This window comes from Neovison vison, chromosome 12 (assembly GCF_020171115.1).
Source record: "Neovison vison isolate M4711 chromosome 12, ASM_NN_V1, whole genome shotgun sequence".
Taxonomy (NCBI): domain Eukaryota; kingdom Metazoa; phylum Chordata; class Mammalia; order Carnivora; family Mustelidae; genus Neogale; species Neogale vison.
The window spans coordinates 88,932,151-88,944,927 of NC_058102.1; positions in this window are offsets into that span (position 1 = coordinate 88,932,151).

Below are 12,777 nucleotides of genomic sequence, written 5' to 3' on the forward strand. Positions count from 1 at the left end.
GACCTTAAAATGAAGAGTGTCCTGACCGTACAGGTTCAGAAGGTCAAAAGATTCATGTTCAGCACCATTCCAGAAACCAGACTATGTCGTCACTCTAAGGAGAGGATCCTTTCTGTCCTCCTTACGCAGGTCCCCCCTCACCTGGTGTGGGGAAGACATCTTAGACCAGTAAACTTTTAGGGAACTTAGCCCCGGGACACAGAGGATCAAACAAACCAGGATTCCTGAGAGAGGGATAGGTACTTCTTTTTTTAATAAGAATCTTTTTTAAAAATTATTTTATTTATTTATTTTTGCATGCATGCAAGAGAGAGTAAGCACAAGCAGGGGGATGGGCAGAAGGAGAAGCAGACTCCCCGCTGAGCAGGGAGCCTGATGCAGGGCTTGATCCTAGAACCCTGGGATGACAACCTGAGCCGAAAGGGGATGTTCAACTGACTGAGCCATCCAGGCGCCTGGTACTTCTTTTTTTTTTCTTTTCCATGTTAACAGTGTGAATGGATATCTTTTCATGTCAACAATATAGATCTATTTCCTCACTTTTACTTACTGCATGTATACACTAGAAGTTATTTAACTATTTATAGACATTGCAATTGTTTCCAGTATTTGGCTCTTATACACAATTCTATGATGCACTTCCTTGTGTATATATATATACATCTTTTTGCATTTTCCTACGGCAGTTTTCGAGAAACAGAATTACTAGAACATTGGGTGGTATTACTCTCAATTTTGTATAAGTTGCCAAATTAAAAACTTCCCTCTGGGAAGTTTAAGTGAATTTAAGTTATATGACATCGCCCATTTCCCAATGCCCTTGCACATATGGGGTTGGGTCAGCTTCTTTATTTTGGCCAACCTGATAAGTAGAAAATTATGATGTCTATTGTCTTCATTTTGCTTTATGATCACTGCTTTAAAAATGGAATAGGGACGCCTGGGTGGATCAGTGTTTAGCCTCTGCCTTCGGCTCAGGTCATGATCCCAGCTTCCTGGGATTGAGCCCCACATCGGGCTATCGGCTCAGCGGCGAGCCTGCTTCCTCCTCTCTCTGCCTGCCTCTCTGCCTACTTGTGATCTCTGTCAAATAAATAAATAGAATCTTTAAAAAAATTTTTTTTGTTCACTGTTTTATTTTTTTTTAGTTTTTAAAAAAGATTTTATTTACTTATTTGACAGAGAGAGAGAGAGAACATAGGTGGGCAGAGGGAGAGGGAGAAGCAGGCCCTCCACTGAGCAGGGACCCCGACATGGGGGTTGATCCCAGGACTCTGGAATCATGACCTGAGCCAAAAGGCAAACGCTTAACCAACTGAACCACCCAGGCACCCCAAAATTTCATGGTTTTAAGCACGCAGAATTTGCACATCTGATTTGTCTCTCAGTATTTCATATGTTTTAATGCTATTTTCTTAATTTTAATTTATGATTGTTCATTGCTAGCATATTGAATTCAACTGATTTTATGTCTTATTTTGAATTATGATTTCCAAAATGGAATGAATGGCACATTTGGTTTCAATGTGTTATGTATCATATCTTGTATCATATGTTCCTTTATCATGCCATAGTGAGTTGCTGCTATTCCCTCCATTTCCCCTACTCCCTTGTTGTTTTGGAAGTTCAAGTGTACTTTTCCAATCCCTTGATAGTTACCCATCCTTACTTGCACGGATAATCCAATACCTACTTCTTCATCATCATTTTTAAATATACCAGTTATGGGGCACCTGGGAGGCTCAGGCCGTTAAGCATCTGCCTTCAGCTCAGGTCATGATCTCGGGGTGCTGGGGCCGAGCCCCGTTTGGGGCTCCCTTCTCGGTGGGGAGTCTGCTTCTCCCTCTGCTGCTCCCCCTGCTCCTACTCCCCTCTCTTTCTCAAGTAAAGAAACAAAAACTTAAAAAAGTTAATATACCAATTATTTCTTCCATTACAATGTTTTATTTTCCTGCCACTTCTGCCCTGCTAAGAGAGACCTTCAGAATACTTTGATCTCTCTTACTCTGCTTCCCATCCCTAGGTGTGCCCAAGAGAACACAGTACTTAGGGTCTTAGGTATAATTAGATGTTTGTCCAGCTCCATGAGCATTTAACAGCATGATATTTGGCCAAGTGTCCTTTTCACTGGAGGTTTTCCTCCCCCCTCATCTTCCTCTACCTTGACTTCTCCATTCCCTGAGTTTTTTCTTGAGTATTTTCCTCAGGTGAGATAGGAGATTGAGATACTCTTTATAGCTCTAAATATCTTTCTTTTGCTCTGACAGGTGAAAGCTTTCCCAGCTGGGGATGGGGTCCCTGGGCAGCCAATCCTTTTCTCTCGCTGTCCCCATGTTTAGCTTCCAGTACCTCAGATGGAGAGTCCTGGGTCAATGTGATGCTTTTCCTTTGTATAGAACTGGCTCTTTCTGTCTTGAAACCTGAAAATGTTTTTCTTTAATCTTGGAATTCAGGAGTTTCATGCTTAGATGTCTGTCCTTTCTTTTCTTTCCTTTTTTGTGTCTTCCTGTGCCCTTTTGGTCTGCAAGCTGAGATCTTTTTTTCAAGTCACTGAAGTCTTCTTCTATTTTTAAATTATTACCTCTCTTCCATCTGTGCCTTTTTGTTCTTTTGGAGCTAATACATTTGAATGTTAGGACTACTGGATCTATTCTCCAAGTCTCAAATTTTCCTCTTTATTTCCATCTCTTTGTATTATTTGCTCTGTGCTTTGAAGTATTTTTTCCACTTGTTCTTCCAAGCCACTAATTTGAGTCCCAGCAGGGACCAGACTTTTCTCTTTTGATACATATACTAATTTTTGTGGTTGTTGAAATAACGTTTCTTTAGTTCCAGAAAGTACTTTTTGGTACAGTACTTGAAGCTCTTTAAGTGCTCCTAATATTTTCTTAAGTTGTCTTCTTCTAACTCTTCAGTGGTTCCTGTTGCTGCCTGGTAGGCAGGAAGAACAGCTATGATGACCTCATCCCCGTAAAGCCAGGGTCATCTGACTCATGTTCTTTCAGGATCTCCCATGGTCCCGACCTCTGGTCAGGGGCTCTCCAAAGCTGGTCTCCAGACTCTTCCATGGTGAGAATGAGGACGTTCCTCCCCAGGTTTCCTCATTAGGCCTTCCCCTTCCTAATTCCAAGTTCAAGCCCTCACTGGCACATCCAGTCCCTGGCCCCAGCAGCACTCTGGTTAAGAAGAGGCAGGTGTTTGCAGTGGAAATTCCCTTAGAACAGCGATTGTCAAACTGGACCACACCCTGGAATCCCCTCCGGGGCAGGCCAGGATAGCCCCACCCCAAGATTTTCTGATTCCTTCTAGGGCGTGGCCTGGGAATTGCCAAAATATGCTGACACTGCTGGTTGAGGAACCACACTTTGACAACCCCTGCATTAAAATACATGAAACCAAACCACCCTTCTTCAAAATTACAGTTTGGTTTTTTTTTTATGGTGAGGAAATTAATCAATGTCAGGAAGGTGTTGTCTCCTCATTTTACGTGGGTTCTTCAAGTTATTCATCGTGCTGACGCTCATACACGACTGGGCTCCATCCAGGCCCCCTCGCCCACCAAAGCCATCTCGGGGGTTTTAGTGCCCTGACTCCTGGTCTGAGAAGAAGGCAGTGGCAGAGAGCCAAATGTGTCCAGACCAGAACCCCTTCGGGCTGAACCAACGTGGAGTAGAGGTGGGTCAGACCAGAGAGCCCCTCCTTAGAACAGGCTCAGGCCCCTTCGTGGAATATTGTTTTACCCTGATACCCAGAGGGTGGCAGCAGAGCCCCACCAGCCTTGGGCCGGGACATCAGTGGGGATACAGCGCCTGGAGTGGGCATCTGCATTCGAGGCAGGGAGGACTCTGGGGCCATCTTCCCACCCAGCAAGGCCCTCCTTCTGGGTTAGGAACCACTTTGTCTGTCCGTCCGGGTTCTCTTCGCTGGGGCCCTATCTGTGCTCCTCAGATTCTGTGCCCATCCTGTAACTCAAACACCTTCTATTCACCTCTTTGACTTGTCCAGTTTTTTCTCCGCATCTCCTTGCTTGCCCTGGGATCCCATGTAACACTCACTCCCCTCTTCTGCGGCCCTCTTCCTAATTGGTGCTGGCCCAGTGGTCTGCAACCTCCATACCGTCCCATACTCCACTAGTTGGAGTTTCTCCCTCCCATATTACTCCTCCCTCACTCTGCTGCTGGGAGCACCCCTCCTATAACACACACTCCGCAACTCTGAAACACAGAACTCAAATGGGCGTTTCAGCAATGTCCAGTGATCCTATGGAGGACTCCCTCCCCACTCTCCAAAAGAACTTTTTTTTTTTTTTAAGATTTTATTTATTTATTTATTTGTCAGAGAGACAGTGAGGGAGAGCACAAGCAGGGGGAGCAGCAGGCAGAGGGAGAAGCAGGCTCCCCGCTGGGCAAGGAGCCCGATGTAGGACTCAATCCCTGGACCCCGGGATCATGACCTGAGCTGAAGGCAGACACTATAACCAACGGAGCCACCCATGCATCCCCAACAACTTGATTTCTTCTCTCTTTTCCCACCATTCATCTCCTACTCTATAGATCCACCCAAAGCACCCACTCCAGCTTTCCTCGACTCCAGGTTCCTCCTGTCAACTGCAGGAATTTGCCCTCCTCACATCATAAGACATTCCCTCCCCTCCCACCACCTCCAACACTAAGACCCTTTTATGAGTTCCAGGCAGCTCCCCCTCCTTTCCCCTCTCTACCAAATGTTCCCATTAGCACCCAGGTGAGTTCCTCTACTATGACCCATCTCTAACTTTCCCCTCTTCACCCCAGATCCTCATCAGGCTGTCTCTCTGCTCAGCTTCCTGTCATAGTCAAACTTCTGGAAAAAGTTGTCTGCTCACTGTGGCTGTTTTCTCACCTCCTCTCACTTTTGAGTTAATCATGTTATCTACAAAAGTGTCTCTTCACAGTTTAGTAGGGGTAATTACTCCAGCACTCATCCCTTCCTGTCATCTCCTTTCCCCCCTTAGGGATCCACTCTAGTACATGACAAATCTCTATGTGTTCTTGAAAAAAAAGAGTGTTGTACTTTACCTTTTTAATTTATATAATTTATATCAAGTAATTTATGCTACAATTCTCATTCTATTCATCACTGTTTAAAAATATGTAAATGGTACTATATTTAAATATGTAAATTTCTGCTGATACCTGTGTAGTATTCCAACAAAGCCACACACTACTTTTTTTTTTTTTTTTAAGATTTATTTATTTTAGGGGCGCCTGGGTGGCTCAGTGGGTTGAGGCCTCTGCCTTCAGCTCAGATCATGATCCCAGGGTCCTGGGATCAAGCCCGGCATCAGGCTCTGCAGGGAGCCTGCTTTCTCCTCTCTCTCTCTCTACCTGCCTTTCTGCCTACTTGTGATCTCTGTCTGTCAAATTAATAAATAAAATCTTAAAAAAAAAAGATTTATTTATTTTAGGGGCAACTGGGTGTCTCAGTTGTTTGGGTGCCTGCCTATGGCTAAAAGGTCATGATCCCAGAGCCCTGGGATGGAAGCCCACATCCAGCTCCTTGCTCAGGAGGGAGCCTGCTTCTCCTTCTCCCTCTGTCCCTCCCCCTGCTCATGTGTACTTGCTCTCTCTCAAATAAATAAATAAAGTCTTTTTTTTAAAATTAATTAATTTATTTTTTTGACAGACAGAGATCACAAGTAGGCAGAGAGAGGGTAAGGGAAGCAGGCTCCCCGCCGAGCAGAGAGCCTAATGCGGGGCTCGATCCCAGGACCCTGAGATCATGACCTGAGCCGAAGGCAGAGGCTTTAACCCACTGAGCCACCCAGGTGCCCCAAATAAAATATATATATTTTTAAAGATTTTATTTACTTATTTGACAGAGATCACAAGTAGGCAGAGAGGCAGGCAGAGAGAGGGGGGAAGCAGGCTCCCCGCCGAGCAGAGAGCCCGATGCAGGACTCGATCCCAGAACCCTGAGATCATGACCTGAGCCGAAGGCAGAGGCTTAACCCACTGAGCCACCCAGGCGCCCCAAATAAAACCTTTTTTTAAAGGATTTATTCATTTGGGGGCCCTTGGGTGGCTCAGTCGTTAGGTGTCTGCCTTTGGCTAGAGTCATGATCTCAGGGTTTGGGATCAAGCCCCACATTGGGCTCTGTGCTCTGCAGGGAGTCTGCTTCTCCCTCTCCCCCTGCTCCTCCTGTCCACTCATGCTCTTTCTCTCTCTCAAATAAATGAATAAATAAAATATTTTTTTAAAAAGATTTATGTATTTTAGAGAGAGAGAGCATGTGCATGTGCAAGTGGGGGTAGGGGCAGAGGCAGAGAATCTTTAAGCAGACTCTCCACTGAGTGTGGAGCTCCATCTGGGGCTGGACCCTGGGCTTGATCCCACAACTCTGAGATCATGACCTAAGCAGAAATCAAGAGTCGGATGCTTAACTGACTGAGCCATCAAGGTGCCCTAAACTTTTTTCTCTTCTGAAGTTGTTTTTGGGAGGTGCCTGGGTGGCTCAATCAGTTAAGCACCTGCCTTGGGCTTAGGTTGTGATGCCAGGGTCCTGCACTCCTGGCCTCATAGGGCTTCCGGTTCAGCAGGGAGCCTCCTCCCTGTACCTCTGCCCCTCCCCCAGTTTGTGCTAGCTCTCTCTCTCTCTCTCTCTCTCTCTTTCGCATGCACTCTCTCTCAAGTGGATAAATAAAGTCTTTTTTTTTTTAAAGATTTTATTTATTTATATGACAGAGAGAGATCACAAGTAGACAGAGAGGCAGGCAGAGAGAGAGAGGGAAGCAGGATCCCTGCTGAACAGAGAGCCCGATGCGGGACTCGATCCCAGGACCCTGGGATCATGACCTGAGCCAAAGGCAGCGGCTTAACCCACTGAGCCACCCAGGCGCCCCATAAAGTCTTTTTTAAAAAACAAATTTGGTTGTAGCTATTCCAGATCACTTGCATTTCCATATGAATTTTAGAATCAACTATCAATTTCTACAAAAACCATGCTGGGGTTTCTATTGAGATTACACTGAATCTAAAAATAAGTTTGGGGAGAATTGACGCCTCAGCAATACGAGGCATTTCAGCAATAAACACTGTATATCTCTCCATTTAAGTCTTACTTAATCTCTCTTACCAGTGTTTTTTTAGTTTTCAGTGTATGGGATTTGTACATCTTTCATCAGAATTGTCCTTACGTTGTCCTTACATATTTCTCTCTTCTTTTTTGATGATATTGTAAATGATATTGTCTCTTCCACTTCCAATAGTTTGTTGCTGGTGTGGAGAAATACAATTAATTTTTGTTTATTGGTCTTGTATCATGCAACCTTGCTGAACTAGTTCCAGTAGCATTTTTATAGGTTCATTGGAACTTTCTACATAGATTATCGTGTCACCTGCAAATCAAAACAATTTTACTTCTTCCTTTCTAATTTTTATGTCTTTTTTTTCCTTGCCTTATTACCTAGCTAGAACTTCAAGTACAGTGTTAAATAGGAGTAAGTGTGGACCTCTCTGTCTTGTTCCTGATCTTAGAAGGAAAGATGTATACATATACAGTATATCAGCTTTATTCAAATATATATACTTTGGGATTATTTAAATATAATTCAGGGCGCCTGGGTGGCTCAGTGGGTTAAGCCGCTGCCTTCGGCTCAGGTCATGATCTCAGAGTCCTGGGATCGAGTCCCGCATCGGGCTCTCTGCTCAGCGGGGAGCCTGCTTCCCTCTCTCTCTCTCTGCCTGCCTCTCTGCCTACTTGTGATTTCTCTCTGTCAAATAAATAAATAAAATCTTTTTAAAAATAAATAAATAAATAAATATAATTCATATACCATTTAATATACCCACTTTATTAAAGGGTACAAGTTGATAGTCTTAATATGTTCACAGATTTGTGTAACCATTACAATTAATTTTAGTACATTTTCATCACTGCCCCCAGAATCTTGTACCCATTAGAAATCACTTTACATTCCCCTCTAGCCCTCCAGCTTTGGGCAGCCACAAATCTACTTTCTATTATGGAGATTTCAAATAAATGGAAACATACCAAATATGGTCTTCTGAGATTGGCTTTTTTTTTTTTAAGCAGCATACTGTTTTCTAAGTCAACCCATTTTATACTATATACCAGTACATTATTCCTTTGTGTGGTCAAGTAACATTCCATTTCATGAATATCCCACATTTACTCATTCATTGGTTGATGAATATGATGGTTAATTTTATGTTCCAACTTGACTAGGCTAAGGGGTGCCCTGATACCCATTATTTCTGGGTATGTCTGTGAGATTGTTCTAGAATACATTAGCATTGGATTTGGTAGGATGAGCAGAGAGATCCCATCTCACCAATGTGGGCAGGCATCATTCAGTCTTTTAATGGCCCAAATGGAATGAGAAGGCAAGGGAAGGGAAAATTCTCTTGTTCAGCTGGAACATCTATCTTTTCCTGTCTTCATACATCAGAGCTCCTGGTTCTTGGGCCTTCAGCTTCTTACTGGGAGATATCTGAGTGGCTTCCTGGTTCTCAGGTGTTTGGACTCAGAACAAGTTACACCATTGGCTTTCCTGGCCCCCACCCCTACCCCAGCTTACAGATGACACACTGTAGAACTTCTCAACCTTCATAACCAGGTGAGCAAATTAGTATAATAAATCGCCTCTTATATCTACATATATATCCTCTTGTTTCTGTTTCTCTGGAGAACCCTGACCAATACAATGAACAATTGGATCGTTTTTGCTTTGGCACTATTATGAATAATGCTGCCATGAACATTTGTATACATGTTTTTGTGTGGATGCCTGTTTTCATTTCTCTTTGATATATATCGGGGAGTGGAATCCCTGAGTCATATGATGACTCTTTATTTAACCTTTGAGGAATGGCCAGACTGTTTTCCACAGTGGCTACATGAGTTTACAATTCCACCAGCAGTATATGAGGGTTCCAATTTCTTTTTTTTTTTTTTTAAGATTTTATTTATTTATTTGACAGACAGAGATCACAAGTAGGCAGAGAGGCAGGCAGAGAGAGAGGGGGAAGCAGGCTCCCTGCTGAGCAGAGAGCCCGACTCGGGGCTGGATCCCAGGACCCTGGAATCATGACCTGAGCCGAAGGCAGAGGCTTTAACCCACTGAGCCACCCAGTGGCTCAGGAGAGGGTTCCAATTTCTTTGGAACTCTCAGGAGAAATTGAGAGAGAAATTGAGAAATTCTCTCAGGAGAATTTCTTTCCAATTGAGGAAGGTTCCAATTTCTTTACATCCCCACCAACATGTGCTATTTCTCTTTTTTTGTTATAATATCTTACTGGGTATGAAGTGGTATCTCATTGTGGTTTTGATTTGCATTTCCCTGATGACTAATGATGTTGGGTATCTTGTCACGTGCTTGTTGGCCACATGTATATCTTCTCTAGGGAAACGTCTAATCAGACACTTTGTCCACTTTTTTTTCAAGATTTTATTTATTTATTTGACAGGCAGAGATTACAAGTAGGCAGAGAGGCAGTCAGAGAGAGGAGGAAGCAGGCTCCCTGCTGAGCAGAGAGCCCGATGCTGGGCTCGATTCCAGGACCCTGGGATCATGACCTGAACCTAAGTCAGAGGCTTTAACCCACTGAGCCACCCAGGCATCCCCTTTGTCCATTTTTTAATTGGGTAATTTGTCTTTTATTGTTGAGTTGTAAGAGGGTTTCAACCATTCCAGATATAAGTCCCTTATCAGATATGTAATTTGCAAATATCTTCTTCCATTCTACACATTGTCTTTTCACATTCTTGATGGTGTCCTTTGAAGCACAAGTTTTAAATTTTGATGAGGTCCAATTTATCTATTTCTTCTTTGGTGGCTTGTGTTTTTGGTGTCATATGTAAGATTTTGCCTAACCCAAGCTCACTAAGATTTACTTCTCTATTTTCTTCCCAAAGCTTTATAGTCTTAGCTCTTGTATTTAGTTCTAGAATTCAAAAAAATTTTTTTAGATTTTTATTTTATTTATTTGACAGAGAGAGAGAGACAGCGAGAGAGGGAACACAAGGTGGGGGAGTGGGAGAGAGAGAAGCAGGCTCTCCACAGAGCAGAGAGCCCAATGCGGGGCTTGATCCCAGGACCCTGGGATCATGACCTGAGCCAAAGGCAGACGCTCAATGACTGAGCCACCCAGGAGCCCCTAGTTCTAGAATTCATTGAGATAATTGTTGTGCATCATGTGATAAAGGGGTTCAACTTCATTCCTTTGCATATGGGTACCCAGTTGTCCCAGCACCATTTGTTGAAAAGACTATTCTTTCCCCCAGTGAGCTGTCTTGACATCCCTGTTGAAATCAACTGACTATAAGTATGAGGGCTTATTTCTGGATTCTCAGTCTCTTACTTTGGTCTGTAGGTCTGTACTGTAGCCTACACCATGCTGAATACCACAGTTTTGTAGTAACCAAAGCTTCCATTTCCCTCAGAATGTGTTACTCTTTCAGCATCAGGGTGTGACCGTATGCACTCAATATTGCCAATCTGGAAAACTCACTTGTTTAAAGATTAGAGCAGAAATCAAGTAAGAAGAACAATTAAGAACCTCAGTAATCCCAAAGCTGATTCTTTGAGAAGATCAATAGCAAGAAACCTCTAACTAAGATGAACAGGAGGGGTGCCTGGGTGGCTCATTGGTTAAGCCTCTGCCTTCAGCTCAGGTCATGATCTCAGGGTCCTGGGATCGAGCCCCACATTGGGCTCTCTGCTCAGGGAGCCTGCTTCCCTTCCTCTCTCTCTGCCTGCCTCTCTTCCTGTGGTCCCTGTCTGTCAAATAAATAAATAAAATATTTAAAAAAAATAATAATAAACTGAACAGGAAAAAAAAGAGAGAGGCCACAAGTTACCAGTATAAGGAAGGAGAGGCAGGTAACAATACTACGGATTCTACAGATTTTAAAGGATAGTAAGGAAACATGTTTAGATCAGTAAATCCTGCAACTTAGATGAAAATACACCATTTTCTGAAAGAAAAAAATTACCAAAGCTCACTCAAGAAGAAACAGCCCTCAACAGCCTGATCTGTTAAAGAAATTGAATGTGTGGTTTAGAATCTGCCCCCAAAGAAATCCCAGTGTCTATACCTGGTATATAGAACCCTCTAGTCTACCTTCCTTCGCAGAAGGGCAACAAAACACCTCCAGCTGACATTAAAAACACTTAAACCTCTCATCCAATTTAAAATGTATGTGGTTATAAGGGGAAAAAAGCTAAAAATAACATGCTACAAACTAAGGAAATGTGCAAGCTAATTATGTTGGCACCGGAGAATTTGCTAAAAATGAACTTCAGGAATTTTTCAAAACTAGGTCATCAGACTACTGGATTCTTCTAACATGTGGAAACTGGATCTCAAGAACTGACAAAATATCAGTCTAGAAAAGAAAGCACAGAATTGTTGCTTTTGGGGGGATAAAATTAAAGAGATGGTGGCTTGTACAAGCCAATGGTAATCCTCTTTAGAATAAACTACATGTTCTCCTTAAGAGATATTTTTGTGACTTTGTAAGAACCATAGCTTTACCCAGCCTCAGCTGCCTTATTTGTAAAATACAGGTTAAAAAAATATGCCTAAGGCCAAGGTTGTATCAAGTGAGTACTTGTGCAGGCCTTTCAACTCCAAGACCTATTATTCTAGCAAACTTATAATACTAACACTAACCACGGGTTGAGAGAATGTTGCCTTCTTTTTTAAAAAAAATCTATTTATTATTATTATTTTTAATGTTGTCTTCTTTTTTTTTTTTTTTTTTTTGAAGGTCAAGCAAAGCTTTATTTTTTCAATGTTGCCTTCTTTATATAAAGTCTTACCTTCAAGGTACTTCATTTAACATTTAGAAACTTCTCTTTAAAAAAGAGAAAACAGTGGGGCACCTGGGTGGCTCAGTGGGTTAAACCTCTGCCTTCGGCTCGGGTCATGATCCCAGGGTCCTGGGATCGAGACCCAAGTATGGCTCTCTGCTTGGTGGGGAGCCGGTTTCTGCTTCTCTCTCTCTCTGCCTGCCTCTCTGTCTACTTGTGATCTCTGTCAAATAAATAAATAAAATCTTTAAAAAAAAAAAAAAGAGAGAGAGAGAAAGAGAGGGTGCCTGGGTGGTGGCTCAGTGGATTAAAGCCTCTGCCTTCCGTTCAGGTCATGATCCCATGGTCCTGCGATCTAGCCCCGCATGCAGCTCTCTGCTCAGTGGGAAGCCTGCTTCCTTCTCTCTCTCTCTGCCTACTTGTGATCTGTCAAATAAATTAATTTAATTAAATTAAAATTAGAGAGAGAGAGAGAAAACAATGAATCTTGGAACACTGAAAAAAATAAAATAAAATTTTAAAAAGAGAGAGAGAAGAATCAAGCACCCACTTCATTTGCACCTCATGCCCCACCTACAATCCTGGGTTTTCAATCCATTTTCTCTGCTTCCTCTGTGATATCTCCCAATGGAACATCACTTCCCCCCTTTAAAGCTCTGGCCCTTTGTTTCCCTTAGCACAATTAAGATGGGATTTTAAACTCACATCCAAAAGGATGTGAGTTTAAAATTCACAAGTCCATCAATCTATCATTAGCTATGAACAGCGTGCCTAGATCATGGTTTCTTTAAGATTATTTATTTATTCATTTATTTGAGACAGAAGGAGAATGAGTGAGAGCATGGGGGTGGGGAGGAGCAGAGGGAGAAGGATAAGCAGACTCTGTACTGAGTACATAGCACTCAATCCCACGACTCTGAGATTATGACCTAAGCCAAAATCAAGAGTCAGATGCTTCACA